We start from the raw sequence: 22757 nt of genomic DNA, 5'->3' as shown, positions 1-22757 counted from the left end.
CCCAGGAGCTGGGAAAATTCTAAACTGACAGACCAAGGTTAAGATGTTATTAAAGAGGACTGTCATGTTGAACACATTCAAAGTGCAAATGTTAATAAAAGTGGTGAGAAAGTATAAAGGAAAGCAAAGCAGATAAATGACATTAGTAAGGACAGTGAATCACAATGTAGCCAGGCATTACAAAGGATACAGTATAAAGTACATAGCATCACTTAGGAAGTATCCTTGCCAAAAATGTTTAACCTGAATACAATTAAACCTTAAGACTTAATTTCCAGTTGACAGGAAATTCAGGAGATAGAGCAGCAACAAGTTGTATGATACCACAAGGAAATAAGACTCATCCAAAATACGAAACATTTCACAAAACCACTAGCTTAGTTTATATAAAAGTTGTCATTTTTAAAACAAAGAGTGTAGCCTGGGCAACATGGCAAAATCCCATCTCTACAAAAAATAAAAATTAGCCAGGCATGATGGCACGCACCTGTCGTCCCAGCTACTCAGGAGGCAGAGGCAGGCGGATCAAGCCTGGGAGGTCAAAGCTGGAATGAGATGGCCACGTGGTGGCTCACACCTGTAATCCCAGCACTTTGTGAGGCTGAGGCAGGTGGATCACGAGGTCAGGAGATCGAGACCAGCCTGGCTAACATGCTGAAACCCCTTCTCTACTAAAAATACAAAAATTAGCCAGGTGTGGTGGTGCATGACTGTAGTCCCAGCAACTCGGGAGGCTGAGGCAGGAGAGTCACTTGAACCCAGGAGGAGGAGGTTGCAGTGAGCCAAGAGCACGCCACTGCACTCCAGCCTGGGCAGCAGAGCAAGACCTGGTCTCAAAAAAGAAAAAGAAAAAAAAAAAAAAAAAAACATGGAAGAAAGAAAGAAAGAGAGAGGGCAAGAGAGGGGAGGAACATTTTTCTAGATCAAAGTCTTAAGAAACGTAACTAAATAATACAATTCATGAAGCTTGATGGATCCTGATTCTAAAATATCAGCTATAAAAGACAGTTTGAGGGATAATTTTGAAATTGTAATATAATCTGGATGTTAGGTGAAATTAAGGAAACACTAATTTTCTTTGGCATGATACATTATCATGGTTTGTAGAAGAATGACATTTTTAGAAGACTCGTGCTGAAGCTTTTAAATGATGTCAGCACTTGCTTTAAAAGATTCAGCAAAAAAAGGAGAGGATGAGGAGAAAGATGAATTAAGCAAACAATAATATTCACAATTGTTAAATCTAATTATATGTCTGTGGATGTTTATTGTACTATTTGACATTTTTCATAATAAAAATTTTAAAAATATAGACTTTTTCTTGAGTCTGGCCAGAAGTTTAATAAATCATATTTCCATAATTGATTATTTCCTATTTTGAATACCTCAATAGTTTATTTTCTTGTTATATTCTAAAGTTGCATGTCTTCCAGAGATCAAAATGTTATGGGGCCACTATTTTGTTAAGTTTTATAACCTAAATGGATCATGAAATAAGGATGTAAATTTTTTTTTTTTAAACGGATTCTCTGTCCCCCAGGCTGTAGTGCAGTGGCTCACTGCAACCTCTGCCTCCCAGATTCAAGCGATTCTCCTGCCTCAGCCTCCCAAGTAGCTGGGATTACAGGTGCTCACCACCACGCCCGGCTAATTTTTGTATTTTTAGTAGAGATGGGGTTTCACCATGTTGGCCAGGCTGGTCTTGAACTCCTAACCTCAAGTGATCCACCTGCCTCAGCCACCCAAAGTGCTGGGATTACATGTGTTAGCCACTACGCCTGGCTGGTTCTTCTAAATGGAGATGGAGAGGGTACTTTTTTAGACTAATATATACATACCCAGAGAGTCTCCTAAATCTTCCGAGGGCTGTGCTCTCATCCCTCTATCCCTAATCTAATGAGACATGTTACTCATGGGAGTACGCTACACTTGTGATCAGTGTGGAAGCAGAAAAAATTTGAGAACTACTGTCTTCCTATAAAAAGTTCCACATTTACCCCAATCTATCCATGAAAAAAACTCTGGACAAATTTCCACAGAGGGAGATTCTCAAAATATCCAATCAGTATTCCTCAAACTATCAAGGTCATGAAAAACAAGACAAATCTGAGAAATTGTCACAGCCAAGAGGAACCTAAGGAGACATGACAAGTGTGATGTGGTGTCCTAGTTGGGATCCTGGAAAAAGAATGGACGTTAGGTTACAACTAAGAGAATCTGAATAAATTATGGGCTTTAGTTATGAACATGTATCAATATCAGTTTATTAATCATAACAAATATTAATATATCAGACTAATGTAAGACACTAATAATAGGAGCAACTGGGTACGTGCATTGGTGCTATGTTCTTTTCTGTAAATGTAAAACTGTTCTAAAAATAAAGCCTATTCAATTTTTTTTTTAAGTTTTACCTATCAGGGATCTAGCGCTTAAAGTTGTCCCATGGTCATAAATGCTTTGAATTTATATATTGCCTTGGTCTATCAAAACACCATTCCATACATTATCTACAAAGTCTCTGGGTTCCAAATGCCAACCCAGTTACTCAAAAATAGTTATGTGGGCCCTAGTCGTGGTTTCCCATTTTGAATTCTGTGGCACTTTAGTGTAGCTTGGGAAGATATTCCTGGTGGGAGGCTGGGCGTGGTGACTCACGCCTGTGATCCCAACACTTTGGGAGACCGAGGTGGGCAGATCACGAGGTCAGGAGTTCAAGACCAGCCTGACCAACACAGTGAAACCCCATCTCTACTAAAAATACAAAAATTAGCTGGGTGTGGTGGTGCACACCGGTAATCCCAACTACTCAGGAGGCTGAGGCAGGAGAATCGCCAAACCTGGGAGGCAGAGGTTGCAGTGAGCTGAGATCCTGCCACCGCACTCCATCCTGGGTGATAGACCAAGACTCCATCTCAAAAACAAAAACAAAAACAAAAACTCCTGGTAGGGTAAATAACATATTGTTTAATAATGATTAAATCCAGAAAATTATGTCTGTCTGTCTCTCTCTCTCTCTCTCTCTCTCTCTCTCTCTCTCTCTCTCTCTCTCTATCTCTCTCTCTCTCTCTCTCTCTCTGTGTGTGTGTGTGTGTGTGTGTGTGTGTGTGTGTATCTGTTATTAGCCTGAGGGGTTGGCTAAATTTAAAAGTAAAATGCATTCATCCATCCATTCATTTGTCATTATTGTCCACTATAAACGTATGATAGTTGCTAAGCACACAGGGATCAAAGACACATTCTCCGTCCTCCAAGGGCTCCCATTCTGCAAAAGAGATAGACAATTACATATGAAATTGCAACATAATATACTCAGTACCGTGGTGGAGAAAAACACAAAGAGCTGCAGCTGCATGGAGGAGGGACACCTAACCCAGACTGGGGCTAATCAGAAAATGTTTCGTCCTAAAGGATGTCCTAAAGGACAAAACATTGAAAGAAATTCTGTGTCCTTCATCACCTCCCTTTATGAAATAGGAAAAATTTTACCTTTCAAGAAATGTAAGAAAATATTACTTTCAACTCAAGTAGATTCTTCTGTTGATTTATTTAATGTTAGATGTTTGGTTTTTCACATTATAAGAGGCAAACAAAATCATTAAGGTAGTACTTATCAATAAATAAGGTTGAGATACGTATCTTCAAAGGGGATTGAATGAGAGACAGTGGAAAAAACCCTACTATATCAACAACCACAGACATTTATTAAACACTGAAGGCAGTCTGTTTAGCAATATTATAAGTATAAAGAAAAAGTTGATAAATACTGTAATGGAAAATTCTGGGCATGTTCTAATAAATTTTTTTCCATTCTTATTTTGGGGGTGATTCATCCCTGTTTCTGATTGATGGTAATCAACAGTCACTCCTTATGATCAATAAACAATTTTTTTTTTGAGACAGAGTCTCACAGCAACACCCAGGCTAGAGTGTGGCACAATCTCAGCTCACTGCAACCTCCACCTTCCAGGTTCAAGTGATTCTCCTGCCTCAACCACCCAAGTAGCTGGGATTACAGGCATGCACCACCACACCTGGCTAATTTTTGTATTTCTAGTAGAGATGGGGTTTCGCCATGTTGGCCAGGCAGGACTCGAACTCTTGACCTCAGGTGATCCACCTGCCTCAGCCTCCGAAAGTGCTGGGATTACAGGCATCAGCCACTCCTCCCGGCCAATATTTTTAAAATTCAAAGAATCTCTTTCATATTGAATCCAAACGATGAATAATTCTTTTTTCTTTTTTTTTTAATTTTTATTCTTTTATTTTAGAGACAAGGTCTTGCTCTGTTGCTCAGGCTGGAGTGCAGTGGTGCAATCTTCCCACCTCAGCCTCCAGAGTAGTAGCTGGAACTACAGGCTCACACCACCACGCTCAGCTTTTTTTTTTTTTTTTTTTTTTTTTTTTTTGTAGAGACGGGGGTCTCCCTATGTTGCGCAGGCTGGTCTTGAACTACTGGCCTCAAGCGATCCTCCTGCCTCAGCCTCAAAAATTGCTGGGATTACACATATAAGCCACTGTGCCAAGTAATTCTTTTGTGACTTGAAAACTGCAGCACTAAATACATATGTAATAACTTCAGATATTGCACATTGTCTTTAAAATCCTCATATATGTCTTATAAAGATTTTTACCCATGGATAACTAATTTATGGCCTAATAAATCTGTAGATTTAATTAAATTGTGAGTCCTATCTCTTCGTTTTATTGCCTCACAGATTTATTCCTTTATAGGTTCTAATTAAGAAATTAAACCAAAAGGAATTCAAAGTTTTCACTTTTTTTCTAATTTGCACAAAAGCTGTAAAATACCACTAAATATTAATATATTTCTTCATAATATAGGAGATAGAATTCAGAATTCCCAACTATCTTTTGCTTAAGTACTTAAAAATCATCATTAATATATAGTCAGCCCTATTATTCAGGGGTAGTTACGAGAGAGAAGTTTGTATTTCCACATGTTTGAGAAAGAATAAGTTTAAAGATATTTTAACAAGTGCATTGAAAAGGACAACTTTATCATGTGGTAACAGAGATAAACTGGATTCATAGGATTTTATGGAGGTCTGTTTCAGGTAAGGCACTATGCTGGATGTCACGGAGAAAATGAAAGACATGGCAGATCACTTGAGTTCAGGAATCCAAGACCAGCCTGGCCAACATGGTGAAACCTCATCTTTACTAAAAATACAAAAATTAACCGAGCGTGGTGGGGGAGGTGGAGATTGCAGTGAGCCGACTTTGCAACACTGCACTCCAGCCTGGGCGACAGAGTGAGACTCCGTCTCAAAAAAGAAAAACACACACACACACACACACACACACACACACACACACACACACACAAGAAAGGAAAGAAAGGAAAGGAAGGAAAGAGGAAAGTGAAGGAAAGAAGGAAGGGAGGAAGGAGCAAGAAAGCAAGAAAGGGAAAGAAAGAAAAAGAAAGGAAGGAAAGAAGGAAGGAAAGAAAAGAAACAACGGAAAGAAAGAAAAAGGAGGAAGCAAGAGGAGGGAGGGGAGGGGAGGGGAAGGAAGGAAAGAAGGGAGGGAGGGAGGGAGGGAGGAAGGAAGGAAGGAAAAGAAAACAAAAGGCAAAAATCATTCCTGCTTTTTACTTTTATTTATTTATTTATTTTTTTGAGACGGAGATTACAGACATGAGCCACTGTGCCCAGCACTTTGGGGAAGCCAAGGCGGGCGGATCACGAGGTCAAGGAGATCGAGATCATCCTGGCTAACACGGTGAAACCCCGTCTCTACTAAAAATACAAAAAAAAAAAAAAAAAAAGAAAAAAAAAGTAGCCGGGCGAGGTGGCGGGCGCCTGTAGTCCCAGCTACTCGGGAGGCTGAGGCAGGAGAATGACGTGAACCCGGGAGGCGGAGCTTGCAGTGAGCCGAGATCGCGCCACTGCACTCCAGCCTGGGCGACAGAGCGAGACTCCGTCACACACACACAAAAAGAAAATGATTAGTAAAGCAGTGAGCAAAGGGTTAAGCATGAGGTACACAGGGAGCTCTGAAAAGCCAAGATTTTCAGAGGACTTAGAGAAAGGGACATTCTATCAAGAACAAATGCAGAATTGCAGCACAGACTTGTAGAAAAGGTGTCAGGAAGATTAAAGCCTAGGATGAGCCGGGCCTTGCCAAAATAAGTTAAGGACAACTAAAAGGACTCTTTAATCTATATTTAGAAAGAGAAGAAAGAACAAGAGAGGTGTAGGCATGATGCTTGGGGCAGATGGTGTGATACTGGTGGATAATAAAGCAAAATTGCTCCATTTCTATTTTGTTTTCATCTCTCTTATCAGTGGACATCTTTGAGCTAGAAAATACTCTCTACCAAAAAAGATGGACATGTGACTGAGTATTGATTTGACCCACTTATTTGTAGCAGGATTAGGCAGACTAGAAAAGTTCTCTGTTTGAAATTAGACCAGGCCGTGCACGGTGGCTCACACTTGTATCCCAGCACTTTGGGAGGGCAAGGCGGGCGGATCACTTGAGGTGAGGAGTTCAAGACCAGTTTGGCCAACATGGTGAAACCTGGTCTCTACTAAAAATACAAAAATCAGCCGGATGTGGTGGTAAGCGCCTGTAATCCCAGCTACTCAGGAGACTGAGGCAGGAGAATCGCTTCAACCTAGGACGTAGAGGTTGCAGTGAGCCGAGATCGCGCCACTGCACTCCAGCCTGGGCAACAGAGTGAGACTCTGTCTAAAAAAAAAAAAAAATTAGACCAAGTTCTTGAATGAGGCCAAAGGGAAGTATCAAAGTATGGGAGAGGTGGAGGCAGTTGGGGCTGGAGAGTCAGACCCAGGGGCGGATGCACGGAGAAGGGTAAGCCTGTCAATAAATAAACAAACAAACAAACAAATAAACATTGTCCAAAGGAAATGGTAAAACCAGATGACAACGCAGAAAAAGCTGTGCTGGCAATGGGATCAGAGACAATATAATAGAGAATGGAAAACAGAGTTCCTGTGCCAGGAGCTCTCCAAGCTGCTTAGTATATATTGTCCCATTTAATCCTTACAACAGTCTTCATGCAAGTGGTATTATGATCCCTGGTTTTTCTAATGTGGAAAATAAGACTTCATTTGCCTAAGGTTATTCAGCTAGTAAGAGGAGCAGGTGAGATTTGACCGCAGGTCTGGGTGACTTCACAGTCTATATTTTTCCTCTATATGCTGAAGAGGGCACAGTGATGTGGAATCCAAGGGACAATAAATTCAAGAATCTGAGGTGCCCACTGGAATCAAGGAAGTCTGTGAGCAGGAATGAGAGTCCCCATCCTGGAGCTAGAAGTTGGGGTAGGATGACCTTCCCTGGGCAAGAAGACACAAGGACAAATGGACAGAAGGAAAGTTTTGGAGGTGATGGATATGTCTATTACCCTGATTGTGGTGATGGTTTCGTGGGAATATGCATATGTCCAAACTCATTGCCTTGTCCAACTCATTACATGCAGTTTATTGTGTATCAATTATACCTCAGTACAACTGGGGGTTTTTTTTGGTTTTTTTTGGTTTTTGTTTTTTTTTAAGAAAAGAACAAAGTTAGGTACTAGGTGTAAATTGTCTTGTACATATCAAAACAATGACCTACTCACAGAGATTAGGACAGAAGGTCAGGACTTAGTAGTACATCTAGGAAGGGCGATTTTATGCTGAGCTGCTTAAATACATCCTGCAAAGTTCCATGAAACATGGGAGAATGGTAAAAAGAAACCCCAGGATGAGAGCTGAGCAGAGACCTAGAGAATAATATCTCAGATTGGAGAGGATGGAAGGCTCCAAAAGGAGGGTCTCCAGGAATTAAAAAAATAATGAAACAGGCAGAGTGTGGTGGCTCATGTCTGTGATCCTAGTGCTTTGCAAAGCTGAGGCAGAAGGACTGCTTGAGCCCAGGAATTTGAGGCTACAGTGAGCCATGATCACGCCACGGTACTCCAGCCTGAGCGACAGAGCAAAATCCCATCTCAAAATAATGATGATGATGATGATGATGATGATGATGATACTGATAAATTGTTTAAAATAGTCTTTTTAACATTAGAAAAAACAACTAACAACAGTGTGACAGATATATAGGAGCATTTGGGGGATATTAATGAAGAAGCCCTCAGAAAAATAAGCAAATTTTAAAAAGTCAATTTTAACTTTAGGACAAATTAAAGTTGTAAGAGAAAGGAAACAATCACAGCACACTACGGGTTCTGTTAGTGAATCCCATTTAAAATCTGGCTATTAATTTAAACCACACCCAAAAAAATGTAATATAACTGTATTGAGAGGGATGGAAAGAGTGAAATCTTCAATAACGATCACTGGAAGTCAGTAGGTAATGTCCAAGACTGAGACACTGAGAAAGAGCCATATAAACAGTTCATCGAGCAATATGGAGTTAAATAACAAGAAAATGGCTAAAGGAGTTCAAAGTAGGTGCCACTGGGGAGTCAGTCTGGGTGGCAGGGGGGTGGGGAGGCTGGGCAAGCATGCAGTGTGCAAACAGAGACTGCTTTTTTCATTATAAGCCATTTTGTACTATTGAATTTATTAATTATATCCTTATATTATTATGGTTAAATTGCTGTTTTTAAAAAAGCAGATGGAATTTGAATGATTAAAAAAAAAAAGAAAGAGAAACCACACCAAAATAATTGTGAGTCTTCTCAAGAAAGCCTCAGAGGGCTGGGCACAGTGGCTCACACCTGTAATCCTGGCACTTTGGGAGGTTGAGGTGGGAGGATCACTTGAGCCCAGGAGTTCAAGACAAGCCAGGGGAACATAGCGAGATGCCTGTCTCTACAAAAAATTTAAAAATTAGCTGGACATGGTGAAGCATGCCTATGGTTCCAGCTCCCTGGGAGGCTGAGGCAGGAGGATCACTTTAGCCCAGGAGGTCGAGGCTGCTGCAAGCCGTGTTCATGCCACTACACTCCAGCCTGGGCAACAGAATGAGGCCCTGTCTCAAAAAAAAAAAAAGGGAAGAGAAAAGAAAAGAAAGCCTCAGAGAAACATCAAGCTCCAGCCAATGAACTTAAAGGCAAAGGGTGAGCCACAGGGTAAGCACCAAGGTAGCTCACTAAACAGCTCTTCTAGAACCATCCACAAGTGTGCTTCCCCTCTACACCTAGGAAACAGCTGCTGTAGCTGCAGTGGGCTCTGTCCAGGGCCAGTTCTCAAGCCACTGGTCTTGTTCTTGGGCTTATTCAAACCCAGATTGTTAAGCTCCACCCCAAGAGTTCTAGGAGGGCCCAGAGAGGCAGAGAATTCACATCGCTAAGTTCGCAGGTCGTGCTGATGCCACTGGTCTGGGATCACACTGAAAACACTGGTCTAGGCGGAGGCTTGAACTGCTTTCTACAGAAAGTGGGTAATGTGTCTGAGGGGAGCTCCTAAGGGTGCTGAGAGCTGGAAGAGAAATACAGCAGGGCTTAAGGTAACTCCAGGGCTCCATGACAGACACCAAGTAGATGAAAAAGGAAGAGAAGAAGGAGGAGTAAAAGACAAGGATAGAAATAGACTAAGGTTATATTCTCCTAGAATAAATCCCTTCTTACTTTGATAATTGAGGAGTTCCCTAACCTGCTGGCTGGCTTCCCAGGTAGTACACTAGAAAAATGCCTGTAAATGCTCTTCACCCACTTACCTAAATCCCACAATCAGAGCTCCCATTCAGGGAAGAATCATGTTGATAAACTGCAGCAAAAGCCCAACCCAGCTACATACTAATAAGCAGAAACTTACATCATAAACACAAAAGTACAAAAAAAGACATGTGAGGAAAATCAGCAGCATAAAAAAGAACCAACCTGAAAAACAGACACAATAAGAAATAGCTCACCCTGGAAGATGCATGATCCAGGAAAGTAAGAGAAGTAATTGTTTTGCTTTGTTTTGTTTTCATAATTATAATGAACAGCCTCAGAGAAACTTAAGTGCAAATTTCAAGCAAGAAGAACAAGCTGTTATGAAAAAGAAGACTTGATCATTCTCCATAAAGTTTGAGGAACCTAAACAATATGACTGCCAAATTTATTTTTTAAAAAGCAAATGAGCTGAATAATGAATAAACAAAGCTAGAGACCAAATTAGTGATTTGGAAAATAAAACCAAGGACATCTTCCAGAACATAACTCAAAAAAGCAAGGAAATGGAAGATATGAGAGAAAAATTGATACAATAAAAGATGAAGGAAGTCCAACACTTATCTTTTATTTCTACAAGGAAAGAAAACAGAGAAGGGAAATAAAACATCAAAGAAGGATTAGGGGGAAAAATACCTAAGCTTAAGAATGAAATGAATAGTTTCAGAGTAAAAGGGCCCACTGAATGCCAAGAACAGTGTAATAAGCCCCATAGCAAGGGACATCTTAGTGAAAATTCAGAATCCTAATGATTAAAAATATCTATGTGTATGCATATCAAAAGTTTCCAGGAGAAAGCATGTTATCTATTTCAGACCTTTACATAGCTAGATGCTTGAATGTCTTTCAAATAGGGCTACTTTAGGCTGTGTTTGAAACAGGTGGCTCACGCCTGTAATTCCAACACTTTGGGAGGCCGAGAAAGGTGGATAACCTGCGGTCAGGAGTTCGAGACCAGCCTGGCCAACATTGCGAAACCCCATCTCTACTAAAAAAAAAAAAAAAAAAAAAGTTAGCCAGGCATGGTGGTGCCTGCCTGTAATCCCAGCTACTAGGGGGGCTGAGGCAGGGAGGATCACTTGAACCTGGGAGGCAGAGGTTGCAGTGAGCCGAGATTGTGCCTCTGCACTTTAGCCTGGGCAACACAGTGAGACTCTGTCTCAAAATAAATAAATAAATAAATACAGGGCTACTTTATAAGTTGTAGGGCTCCATGAAAATGAAAATGTGGGACCCCTTGTTCAAAAATTATTAAGTAGTTCAAAATGATAACAACAGGGCATTAAACTAAGCATGGGGCCCTTCTAAGAATGGGGCCACTTATTTTCTTTTGCTCCTTTATTTTTAGGTCATTCTCAGCCACCAATGCCTGTTGTATTTCATGCCACATTCTTTCTTGGAGTGCACAGCTCTCATGCCAATGAAGGCAGCCCTGCTTCCAAGTTCTGAGAATCAAAGACTTTGAAGCTAGAATTCTATACTCAGACAAACCATCCATCAAGGCAAGGAGGTAAAGAGAGATATTTTTAGACTTGAAGGATTTAGAAAATTTACTTGAAAAATTATTTTGGCAGTTTCCGGAAAAATGAATAAGGACTCCAAGAAAGAATGTGGCATGAAATACCAGAAGCAGTGGTACCTGAAAATGACCTAGAAATAAAAAACGATAAGAGGAAAATGGGAGCTATTTAGATATTAATGTTTAAGTGATTTTTCTTTACACTTCTAAGTTTTAATGACATTGGATTATATTTTTCTCTGTAGAATCAGTCATTATTGGTTCAATGGTGACTAATATTTAAATAATTATAATATTATAATAGCTTTTAAGATTATTTTTATTCTTAGATTCAATCTATAGTCAAATCACAGGAAAATATAATTATGGTTACAGAACAGAATGTAAATATTATAAACCTTGATAATGTAAAAAAAAAAGTCTAATAAAGAAATGGCAGGTGAAAGGGAAAAGAAATAAACGTATGCAAACTGCTTTGTCTACCTTAGGAGAGAGTTAATAGGAACTGCCAGAATTTGATAAATTGAGAAATAAAAATCTTAGTATTTTATTTGAAGTTGTAAAATATGAAAAAGGAAGAGAAGAAGGAGGAGTAAAAGACAAGGATAGAAACAGACTAAAGTTCTATTCTCCTAGAATAAATCCCTTCTTACTTTGATAATTGAGGAGTTCCCTAACCTGCTGGCTGGCTAAAGAAGAACTAAAGAAGAACCAAAATATCTAATAAAAACTGATTAGGGAAAATGGGTGATTACAGATGCATTAAATTTCCTTCCTTCTTTCCTTCCTTCCTTTCTCCCTTCCTCTCTCTCTTTCTTTCTATCTTTTTTTTTTTTTTTTTTTTTTGAGACGGAGTCTTGCTCTGTTGCCCAGGCTGGAGTGCAGTGGCGCGATCTTGGCTCACTGCAAGCTCTGCCTCCTGGATTCACGCCATTCTCCTGCCTCAGCCTCCCGAGTAGCTGGGACTACAGGCACCCGCCACGATGCCCGGCTAATATTTTTATTAGAGACGGGGTTTCATCGTGTTAGCCAGGATGGTCTCGATCTCCTGACCTCGTGATCCGCCCGCCTCAGCCTCCCAAAGTGCTGGGATTACAGGTGTGAGCCACTGTACCTGGCCTCTTTCTTTCTTCTGACAGGGTCTCACTCTGTTGTCCAGGCTGGAGTACAGTAGCATGATCTCAGCTCACTGCAACCTCTGCCTCCCTGACTCAAGCAATCCTCCCACCTCAGTCTGCCAAGTAACTAGGACCACAGGCATGCACCAACACGCCAGACTAATTTTTTTTTTTTTTTTTTGACCCATGTTACCCAGGCTGATCTTCAACTCCTGAGCTCAAGTGATCTTCCCTCCATGGCCTCCCAAAATGTTGGGATTACAGGCGTGAGCCACCGCAACTGGCCTAAATTCTTCATTTTCATAGCAGGGAATTAATAGACACATTCTGCACTGATAAATCAAGAAAGAAAGGTATAAGCAAATTTCAGTTTCTATAATAACCACCAAAAAAAATAAAACAGGAAATCTCGAAAACAGAAGCTTCTGGGAAGTAGGACTAAGGGAAGAATCTGGGGAGGGGAGTGTGAAGTTTCTTTTGCATTTTATACCTCTCTACATCATTTTAATTTTTCTGTGTGCACACATTCTTTCTAAAACTAAAACTTAAGTTGAGCAAGAAAGAGAGATCAGTAGAATACAGTATGGTGGGATGAACTTGACTTTCTTTCATGATCTCCTGGTTGCTAAATCGGCAGATCAAAAGAATTAATCACAACCACATCCTAGGCCCTCTTCTAGGAGCTGGGGGTGTAGCCATAAAGTTTAACAAACAAAACAAAACAAAAAACAGTTCTCATAGAACTCTCATCCTAGCTCAGAAAGCTGACATCCTAGGTGGTTAAGTCCTAAAGATATTTCAGTTAGGGAAAGGGTCAAAGGAGTGCCCAGGGTGGGGGAATGACATGTTGTAGTTAAAAACTGGGTGACCAGGGAAAGCATCACCAAGAATGTGACTAAATGGTTAAAGGTAAGGAAGTGATGAAGGAGTGGCCACATGGATATCTGGAGGGAGTATTGCAGACAGAATAGCAAGTGCAAGGGTCCTGGGGCAGGAGTGTGCCTGGTGAGTTCCAGGAACAGCAAAGAGGCCAGAGTGGCTGGAATGGAGAAAGCGAAGGGAAGTATTACAAGGGATGATGTCAGACAGGGAAGGGGATGGGCAGGTCATGCAGGCTTTTTGGCCTTTTGAAGGACTGTGGTTTTATTCTGAATAAGTTGGCAAGAGATTAGGTTGCAAAAAGACTGTGGCTTCCATCTTGCTTTCTCTCTCTTCCTCTTTTACTTTCTCACTTTGATAGAAGCTGGCAGCCACACTGTGAGATGTCCTGTGGAGAGGCCCACATGGCAAGGAAATGAAGGATCCTGCCAACAGCCAGTGAGGAACTGAGGCCCTCAGTCCAACAACCCGTAAGGAACTGAATCCTGCCAACAACCACGAGTGAGCTTGGATAAGAACCCCACTCCCCACGTCAAGCCAAAGACAGCCCCAGCAAACATGTGACAGCAGCTTTGCAAGAGCCCCTGAGCTGGAAGACTCAGCTAAGCCATGCCCAGACTCCTGACCCAAGGAAACTGTGAGATAATAAATATTTGTGGTTTCAAACCACTAAATTTTGGAGTAATTTGTAATGTAGCAATAGATAACTGTCTTAGTTCATTTGTGTTGCTACAGAGGAATAACTGAAGCTGGGTAATTTATAAAGAAAAGAGGTTTCTTTGGCTCACAGTTCTACAGGCTGTACAAGAGGCATGCCTCGTGCTGCTTCCACTCATGGCAGAAGGTGAAGGGGAGCCGTTGTGTGCAGAGATCACATGCTGAGAGAGGACACCGGAAAGAGTGGGTGGGGAGGTGCCAGGCTCTTTTTAAACAACCAGCTCTTGTAGGTACTAATAGAGCAAGAATTCACTCACTCCCCCATCCAGAGAGGGTGTTAATCTATTCCTGAGGGATCTGCCCCAATAACCCAAATGCCTCCAATTAGGCTCCATCTCCAACACTGGCGGTCAAATTTCAACATGACGTTTGGAGGCGACAGTCATCCAAACCATAGTAATAACTAAGACACCACTGACAGAATTTTAAAAATAATCTGTGCTGGAATTAGAAAAAAGGCTTCATATATAGGGCATTTGTAATTCTATACACTAGAATTAATTATCAAGCAAAATCTTGATGGGCAAGAACTTCCATTTGATTAGGCACCAATGAGAATCAAACCCTCTGTGTACAAATGTACATACCTGATGCTTGAAAGGATTTCCCACAGGTGAGCTTCTGGCTCTGTACATTTAAAAACTTGCTTCTGCTTCATTGTTCACATACTTTATTTCTAATGACTCATTGCTAACTCTAATTACAAACTCTTGCCCTCCACCTTCATATCATGGGTGAATCGAATCCCACAGCGGAGCAGGGGTCCTGGCTTACAGAGGTGTGCCAGAGCTGGCTCGTTCTAGCTCATGAAGGTCCATTGTTAGCTTTTCAGAAATTTTGGGAGGCAGTTGTTAAACATAGCCATTATTAATTAAATTTTGTAAAGTTAAAATTAAATAATACTAAAAATGAAGATAACAAATACTCAAAACTCATCTCTTCCCAATTATTTCACTACATTTTACTGTCACTGTGCTCCTGGGGTTACTTACATTCTACTGGATTCATGTGGTGAAATACTATATACCCTGGTGTGCTGCTCTTCCCAACTTCATATTCAGTGGCCATGGACAGCTTGGAATAGGCCACAGTGGGAGTATTTACACCATGGAAATTAGCAAACACTATAGATCTGGTTGTGAAGCATTTACTAGTGTACCATTGCCTTGTAGTCATTCCTGCTCCAGGACAGTTAGCCATAACATACCTGTACACAGATTTGATGACAATCTATATAAATACATTCCACAAAACCCAAACAAAATGAAACCCAACTCGAATTTCCTTAGCTGGATGCCCACAGTTCCTATGGTCACTTGTTCAGCGCTAAGAGGAGGATAAATGTGACGGAGAGTAAGTCAGACTGGAAGGAGAGAGCCATTTTAGCCAACGGCAGTTAAGCTGCCTTTTGAATTTTTTTTTTAATGAGATTATATAACCTCATTGCTAGGACCCCTCCTAGAACACTGGAAGAAGCCCCAGCAAGTGAGAGGCCCTGAAACCTAAGCTTCATTAGCTTGGTGGTGCCTCTGCCTCTGCTCTAGAACTCTCTGGCTGTTTCCACTGCCCCTCAATGACTCCTACCTGGGGTTGAGCCCAAGGGTTGGGGGAAAAGTGGGGTGGGTGGCTTCTCTATGCTCACTCTGGAAGGCTCCAGAAACCAATAAACGTGCAGAGCAAGGATCTTGCATTTTCCCTTCCAGGCTTCTTATCGGAAAAGAATTACACCCTTGGGCTCATCTTTCTTTCTTTTTTTCTTTTTTTAAATAGTCTTGCTCTGTCTCCCAGACTGGAGTGCAGTGGCGCGATCTCGGCTCACTTCAGCCTCTGCCTCCTGAGTTCAAGCGTTTCTCTTGCCTCAGACTCATGAGTAGCTGGGATTACAGGTGTGTGCCACCACACCCAGCTACTTTTGTATTTTTAGTAGAGACAGGGTTTCACCATGTTGGCCAGGCTGGTCTCAAACTCCTGACCTCAAGTGACCCACCTGCTTCAGCCTCCCAAAGTGCTGAGATGACAGGTGTGAGTCACTGTGCCTGGCCCGATAAGAACTCTTTTCTAATCATGACCACAATACCATTATCAACTAAAACCTATCGGAAAAGAATTATACCCTTAGACTCATCTTTTTTTCTTTTTCTTTTTCTTTTTTTTTTGAAGTGGAGTCTCACTCTGTCACCCAGGCTGGAGTGCAGTGGTGCGATCTTGGCTCACTGCAGCTTCCACCTCCTGGGTTCAAGTGATTCTGGTGCCTCAGACTCCTAAGTAGCTGGGATTACAGGTCTGTGCCGCCACACCCGACTAATTTTTTGTACTTATATTAATAACAGAGATGGGGTTTCGCCATTTTGCCTAGGCTGGTGTCCAACTCCTAACCTCAAGTGATCCACCCACCTCAGCCTTCCAAAGTGCTAGGATTACAGGTGTGAGACACCATGCCTGCCTCATCTTTCTTTTTCCTATGGGCCCTATCCTTCTCTTGTCCTAGCACTAATGGCAAACAAAACAAAAACAAAAACAACCCCCAAAAAAACTGCTGGAAAAGAATCCTTGCTGACTTATCAAGAAGGAAAATACAGCTGTATTTCAAAAATGATCATTCAGCTACAGAATGATTCTATAGGAGTTCACATAGAATAGGGGTCAGGACTGGAACTCAGGTTTGGAAGCTGCAGGGAGGCAGATTTTAATTTGGCATGAACAAGCTCTCCATCATCTGACGCATTCAAAAGGAACTCAGTTTGTCCAAGCAGAAGCTGGAAAACTAGTCTGAGGATATTCATTCACACACCAGATAAAGTTTTGAATTAGATGACTTTCAAGTCTCCAGCTAATCCCACGTTCTCTAATATTTTCGCTGTTAGGATGGCAAACACACCACCAGCTTTAACACATCTTTTCTTTCAACCGAGTAAAAATAAATTATCATTCAAAATATACTTCATAACTTAGAGCTATTGCTAAATAATTTTCCTTTAAAATGTATCTGGAAAAGATCTGATATGATGGAAAGACAAAGCAAAAACAAAAATTCCCCAAGCTCCAAGATTTGAAATTTGAGAAAAATGTTCCAGGTCTCAGTATGAAATGATCCAAAATAGGCAATATAATTTTCACATCTCTTGGAAAAATACTGAGTCATATTGCCCACCCACATCTTACAAAAATAACAGAACTCCAGTGATTCAAGCAAGATACACTCTGTCATTGTCTGAAGCAAACATTTGAGTCATTCTGGAAAATTAGGAGCAAACCCTTGTCAGTGACAAAAGTTTTTAATTCCACGTCCCAAGGAAAATTTTGCAATGACAAGTTCTTTCCAGCCCCAGACATGCCTTTTCCTTGCACCCTGGAATACCTTAGGGCTGGATACCGCCCTCTCTCCCGAGAACAACAAACAGCACGTGTGGAGCAGGCTGGGCTGAATGGGTGACGTCATTCATTCACGCAGAGCACAGCCATACATCCAGCGAGCCGTGCTTAGGACTCCATCAGCAGTCCTAGGGCAAGTCCAGTGGGCAGGAAAGGCTTCCTAGAGACCCTCACAGCCCACAGGACCAATGGAGGCCCTTCCTCATCCACTCCGAGCACCTTGTCCTGCAGACTTTTCTATTCTCAGATGCAACACTCTAGCCCTCCTGTGGTTTACAACTCCCTCCCTCCCTCATACCCCTTTTCCTTGCTTGTGTTCCTTTTATCTCCTGCTCCCCATGAACTCCTTTTTTTTTTTTTTTTGAGACAGGGTCTTGCTCTCTTGCCCAGGCTGAGGACTACAGGCATGCACCACCATGCCCTGCTAATTAAAAAACCAATTTTGACCAGGCACAGTGGCTCACGCGTGTAATTCCAACACTTTGGGAGGCGGAGGTGGGCAGTTAACTGGAGGTCAGGAGTTCGAGACCAGCGTGGCCAATATGGCGAAACCCCATCTCTACCAGAAATACAAAAATTAGCCGGGCGTGGTGGCAGACACCTGTAATCCCAACTACTCAGGAGACTGAGGCAAGATAATTGCTTGAACATGGGAGGCAGAAGTTGCAGTGAGCCAAGATGGTGCCATTGTACTCCAGCCCAGGTGACAGAGTGAGACTCTGTTTTTTTTTTTTTTTTTTTTTAGAGATGGGGGTCTCGCTATGTTGCCCAGGCTGGTCTTGAACTCCTGATCTCAAGTGATCCTCCCGTCTCTGCCTCCCAACGTGCTGGGATGACAGGCGTGAACCAACAATTCTGGCCAGATTCCTGTCTGCCTCTTCCTACAAGCTCAGGGTTGCCTGCGCATTGCCCAGTAGAGTGTCCAATGGCAGTAATAGCTGGATGAATGCCCTGAAGAAAAAGACAATAAAAACAAAATAAATTCAAAATAAGCTGTCTCTGAGCCTGTTACTCCTAAAGGAACGGACCTAGCCTCCTCATTTCTTCCCGGAGGAATTTTGGTGCTTCCAGTTTTCTCATTCTCCATCACTCTCCAATCCTTCACCGCTAGGGACATCACTGACGTGGCTCCCCAGATGGCACCAATGGCCTTGCGGGGCCTTGTGCCTGGCTTCCTTTGGCTCCTCTCTGCAGCACTGGACAGTGACAGCAACCGTTCACTCTCTTTGCGAATTCTTCACCCGACAAGGCACCCCTGGTTTCCCCTGTAATTCTGCCAGCTAATGTCTGCACAGCCCTTTCACTGCATTGTCTTCCCCTTCGTCACATCTTTCCTGATTCCTTTTTATTTCCACTTTCTCAACACTGCAGACCTCCTCTACCCTCAAAGCCTCTACTTAGTGCTGTTGATGACACCCAAATCCCCCACTTCCCAGCTCCATTCCCACTGCCCCCAGAGCTTTGCCCTCACCCCTTCAAACTCTTCCTGCCAGCCTCAGAGTCTTCATCTTTGCCCCTAACCGAGGCTGCTTCACTTCCTGAATCCCGTGGCAAGCATCTGTCTTCTTCCAGTCACACAGCATCAACCTTCCATCTTTTTTGATTCATATGTAGGCCTTGCTGACCTGGGCAACACCCTCATCCCAGTCACATGCAGAAGATGAATTCTTTCTTTAAAATCGCTTTCCCATCCATCCCCTTTCTCCCATCCCTTGCACTCCTCTAGCTCTGGCCTTCCCTGCCATTCACCTGGATTCTTGCAGTCCCCACCCCACAGCATTGTTTCCCCGAGTTTGAGCCGTTCCCTCCTCCAACTGAGCTCAAAGAACTCTCCCAAAGCACCTCACAGATCTGCTGTGCCCTACCCATGACACCTCAGTGGGTCCCCATCCTCCCAGAATAAAATTTACTTCCTTAGCCTAGCATTCAAGCTCCCCTAGCAGAAGCAGCGACAACAACAAAAACAACAAAAAATAATAAATAAATCCGGCCCAAACCTATTTGATCAGCAGCACTGGAGGAAGAATATAGTGCCTAAGAGCTCGGACTTGAACTCTGGAGCCAGATTGCACTTTCTAGTAGTGTGTTTTTGAGCAAATTATCTAACTTCTCCGGGTCTCAATTTCCTTAGCTGCAAAATGAGGCTGAACAATAACATTGCCAAGGATAGGCAAGCATATGTAGATAAAGCAGTTAGAGCAATGCCTGGCATATTGTAATTGCTCAATAAATGGTGGCTAGCTTTATTTTCCAACCTGCTCTCCCACTGCTTCTAGACATGAATCTCTTTACCTCCTAGTCCAATTGACCTGCTGGGGGTTTCTCCCTTTCTGTGCTTTGCCTATGTGAATCTGTCCATAGGAAATGCCCACACTGCTCCTTGTCTCTGTTGATTGAAAGCCCTTAAGGTCAAACTCAAATGCTAGTTTCTCCATGAAGCCCTATTTAACTTCTCTTCAGCTGGAAGAGTTAGTGAGGCTTCTCTCCTGGTGCTTCTCTTCTTATGCTCATTTTTATGGGTAATGTGTCTGTGCTACTAGATTGTTTTTGGCCCTTAAAGACAGAAAATCCTAATTAATTTTTCTATTCCTGCATAATCATTTCATCCCAGACATTATGGTTTTCATCTCTGAAAGTTCAATTTGGGTCATTTTTATAGCTCCCATGTCTATCTTTATCAAGCTCCTATTTTTCTCTATGGTCTTGAACACTGGGAGTATAATAGCTGTTTTAATATTCTTGTCTACAAATTGCATCCTCTGTATCATTTCTGAGTCTGTTTCTATTGATTGGTTTTTCTCCTCATGATGGGTCATCTTTTCCTGCTTTTTTGCTTACCTGGTCATTTTTGCTTGGATGATAGACATTGTCAGTTTTACCTTCTTGGGTGCTGGAGTTTTTGTGTTTCTTTAAATATTTTTGCACTTTGCTATGGGATGCAGTTAAATTACTTAGAAAGAGTTTGACCCTTTCAAGGCTGGATTTGAAGCTTTGTTCAAGGGGCTCAGGACAGCTGTTATCTCAGCTGGACCTGATTTGATCCCTGCACTGAGATAATACCTTTTTGAGAACTCTACTCAGTGGCCTGTATTTCTACTCTGGCTGGCAAGAGCAGAAACTATTCCCAGCTCTGTGTGGGCTCTGGTGGGTGTTCCTGCTGTCCTTTTTGAGTAATTCTTTTCCCAGTCTCTGGTTGTTTCCTCATAAACAATCACCAATTAATACTCAGAAGAAGAACTCATGAGGAGCCCTCTTCAGATCTTCAGTTTTCTCTCTCTCTGTATGTGTGTGTGCATGACATTGTCTCCTCTCCATTACTCCACCCTGCAAATTCCAGCCACCTTGGCTTTCCCAAACCCTGAAGTCTTCCCCCTCAACTCAAGGACAACAATGGGCTCCATTTGGGTTCCTCCTCCCTGCCATAAGAAGCGAAAACGCTGTCCAGGTAGTAATCCCGGGGGATTGCATGCTTCCCCTCATATGTTTCCATTCTTTCAGTTTTCATGGTCCTGCATTGCCTGTTGTACAATGTCTGAAAACAGTTCTTTCATATATTTTGTCTGGTTTTTAAATTGTTTTAGGTGGGAGGGAAAATCTGGTCCCTGCTTCTCAATTATGGCTAGAAGCAGAAGTATATCTCTACATAATACTATGAAGCATGCTTTGTTCATCTAAGTGATCAATAACACTAGAAAATAGCATTTTAACTGGGTGTCGTGGTGCACACCTGCAGTCCCAGCTACTTGGGAGGTTGAGGTGGGAGGATCGCCTGAGACCAGGAGTTGGAGGCTTCAGTGAGCCGTGATCACATTACTGCACTCCAGCCTGGGTGACAAGACCCTGTCTCAAAAATAAAATAAAATAACATTTTTATTTCTAATTTTAAAATTAATCTAGCACAGAAAACTTTTTAACTACAGAGAAATACAAAGAAAAAAAACAGTTCACACATAACCTTCCATCTTTTGCTGTATGAACTTCCTCTCTTTATAAGTACATTGCTCTTCTTAGGAATACACATATGAATATATTTATTATTATTATTTACTCAGCAGACACTGTTGAATGAATACCAGTGAATTGGTGCTAAAGAGTCAGGTATCATGTACAGGAACGCTGAGAGGCCCCTTAACTCTTAGGCAGGAAACAAATGGGTATTTAGCAGGTAGAGACAGCTGCTTAATAAGGAAACTCCTCGGCAGGAAGTTACTTAAGGAGTTTGAACAACCCAAGTCTAAATACAGAGCCCAAACCTGATTAACTTTTGGCGTGTGGGTTGCCCTGAGTTGGCAGGGCACAAAACCTCTCTTTCCAGAACAGAATTTACTCTGTGCCCAGGGAAGGCAGGTAGAGAGGGTGTCTGATTGCGTGCTGAGCAAGTCGAGTTTGAATGGCTGATGGAAAGAGGGAGAACAGGTGACAGGGTGTAGGCACCCAGCCTCATTGAGGTCATGCTCCATTTACCCCAGTGGAGAAAGGGCCGTCTTTAAAGTCCCCTGACTTCATGGGTAAAATGCCTTTTGCTCCCTCCTCCTTGTGCCCTGCTCACAGCAGGCAGACCACGAATATCGGTTGGAATCGTGAATGGGATACATGAACAGGATAATAGACGGTCTCTGAGATGCCAAGTCTTTTTCTGGAAAGCTCTGTCTCTCTGTGATGGTTTTACCTTAGCAAAGCGTTTTGTCAGCTCTGCCCACACCACATCTGAGATGTTTGGCACACATTCCACAGGGACGCAGGCGCCTAATTAATTGGTTCACAGATGCAAAAGTTTTTATTACCCTTTCAGTTTTCAATTATCTGACCTACAACTATCGTTTAGGTGACCAAGCTGGTGTCTTTTGATTCCTGCCATTGACCTCTGACCTCTTGATTGCTTTCGGTGGGCTCTCTGAGTAGCGGGGGAGGGCAGGGGATGGAAAGAAGTTCAAGTGTCTACCAAGCAGAAGTAGAAGAAATATTCTTCTGATGATAATCCAATAAAAAAGCCTAAAAATATATAAGCAACAAAATACAGAAGAGAGAAAGAAAGAGAGAAGAGAAAGCAGCAGATTATTCTTTTACATTGAACACAGAGGATGAACACAGCCAAGCAGCCTCAGATCAAACAGGCTCAGACAAACACAAGAGAAAATCTTACAGGCAATAATAGTTTCTGAGCCCTCACTGACAGAGCTAAAGCAAGAACTCCTGTGTCCCCCTCTTATCTCATGGGAGGCAGGTAGGATCCTGGGGTATTTAAGTACACAGGCTCCATGTTACAGACTAGAGTTCTCATCCCAGCTCCACCACCTAATACCAGCATGACCTTGGGCAAGAGCCTCACCTGCAAGGTGGGGCTGAATTTAATAGCATCTACCTCATGAAGTTGTTGTGAAGATTCAATGAGGTAAGGAGTGACGGCCGGACGCAGTGGCTCACGTCTGTAATCCCAGCACTTTGGGAGGCCAAGGTTGTCAGATCACTTGAGGTCAGGAGTTCAAGACCAGCCTGGCCA

This window comes from Rhinopithecus roxellana, chromosome 6, assembly GCF_007565055.1.
Source record: "Rhinopithecus roxellana isolate Shanxi Qingling chromosome 6, ASM756505v1, whole genome shotgun sequence".
In the NCBI taxonomy this organism is placed as follows: domain Eukaryota; kingdom Metazoa; phylum Chordata; class Mammalia; order Primates; family Cercopithecidae; genus Rhinopithecus; species Rhinopithecus roxellana.
The sequence above is the reverse complement of the archived record's forward strand: the minus strand, read 5'-3'. Positions refer to the sequence as shown.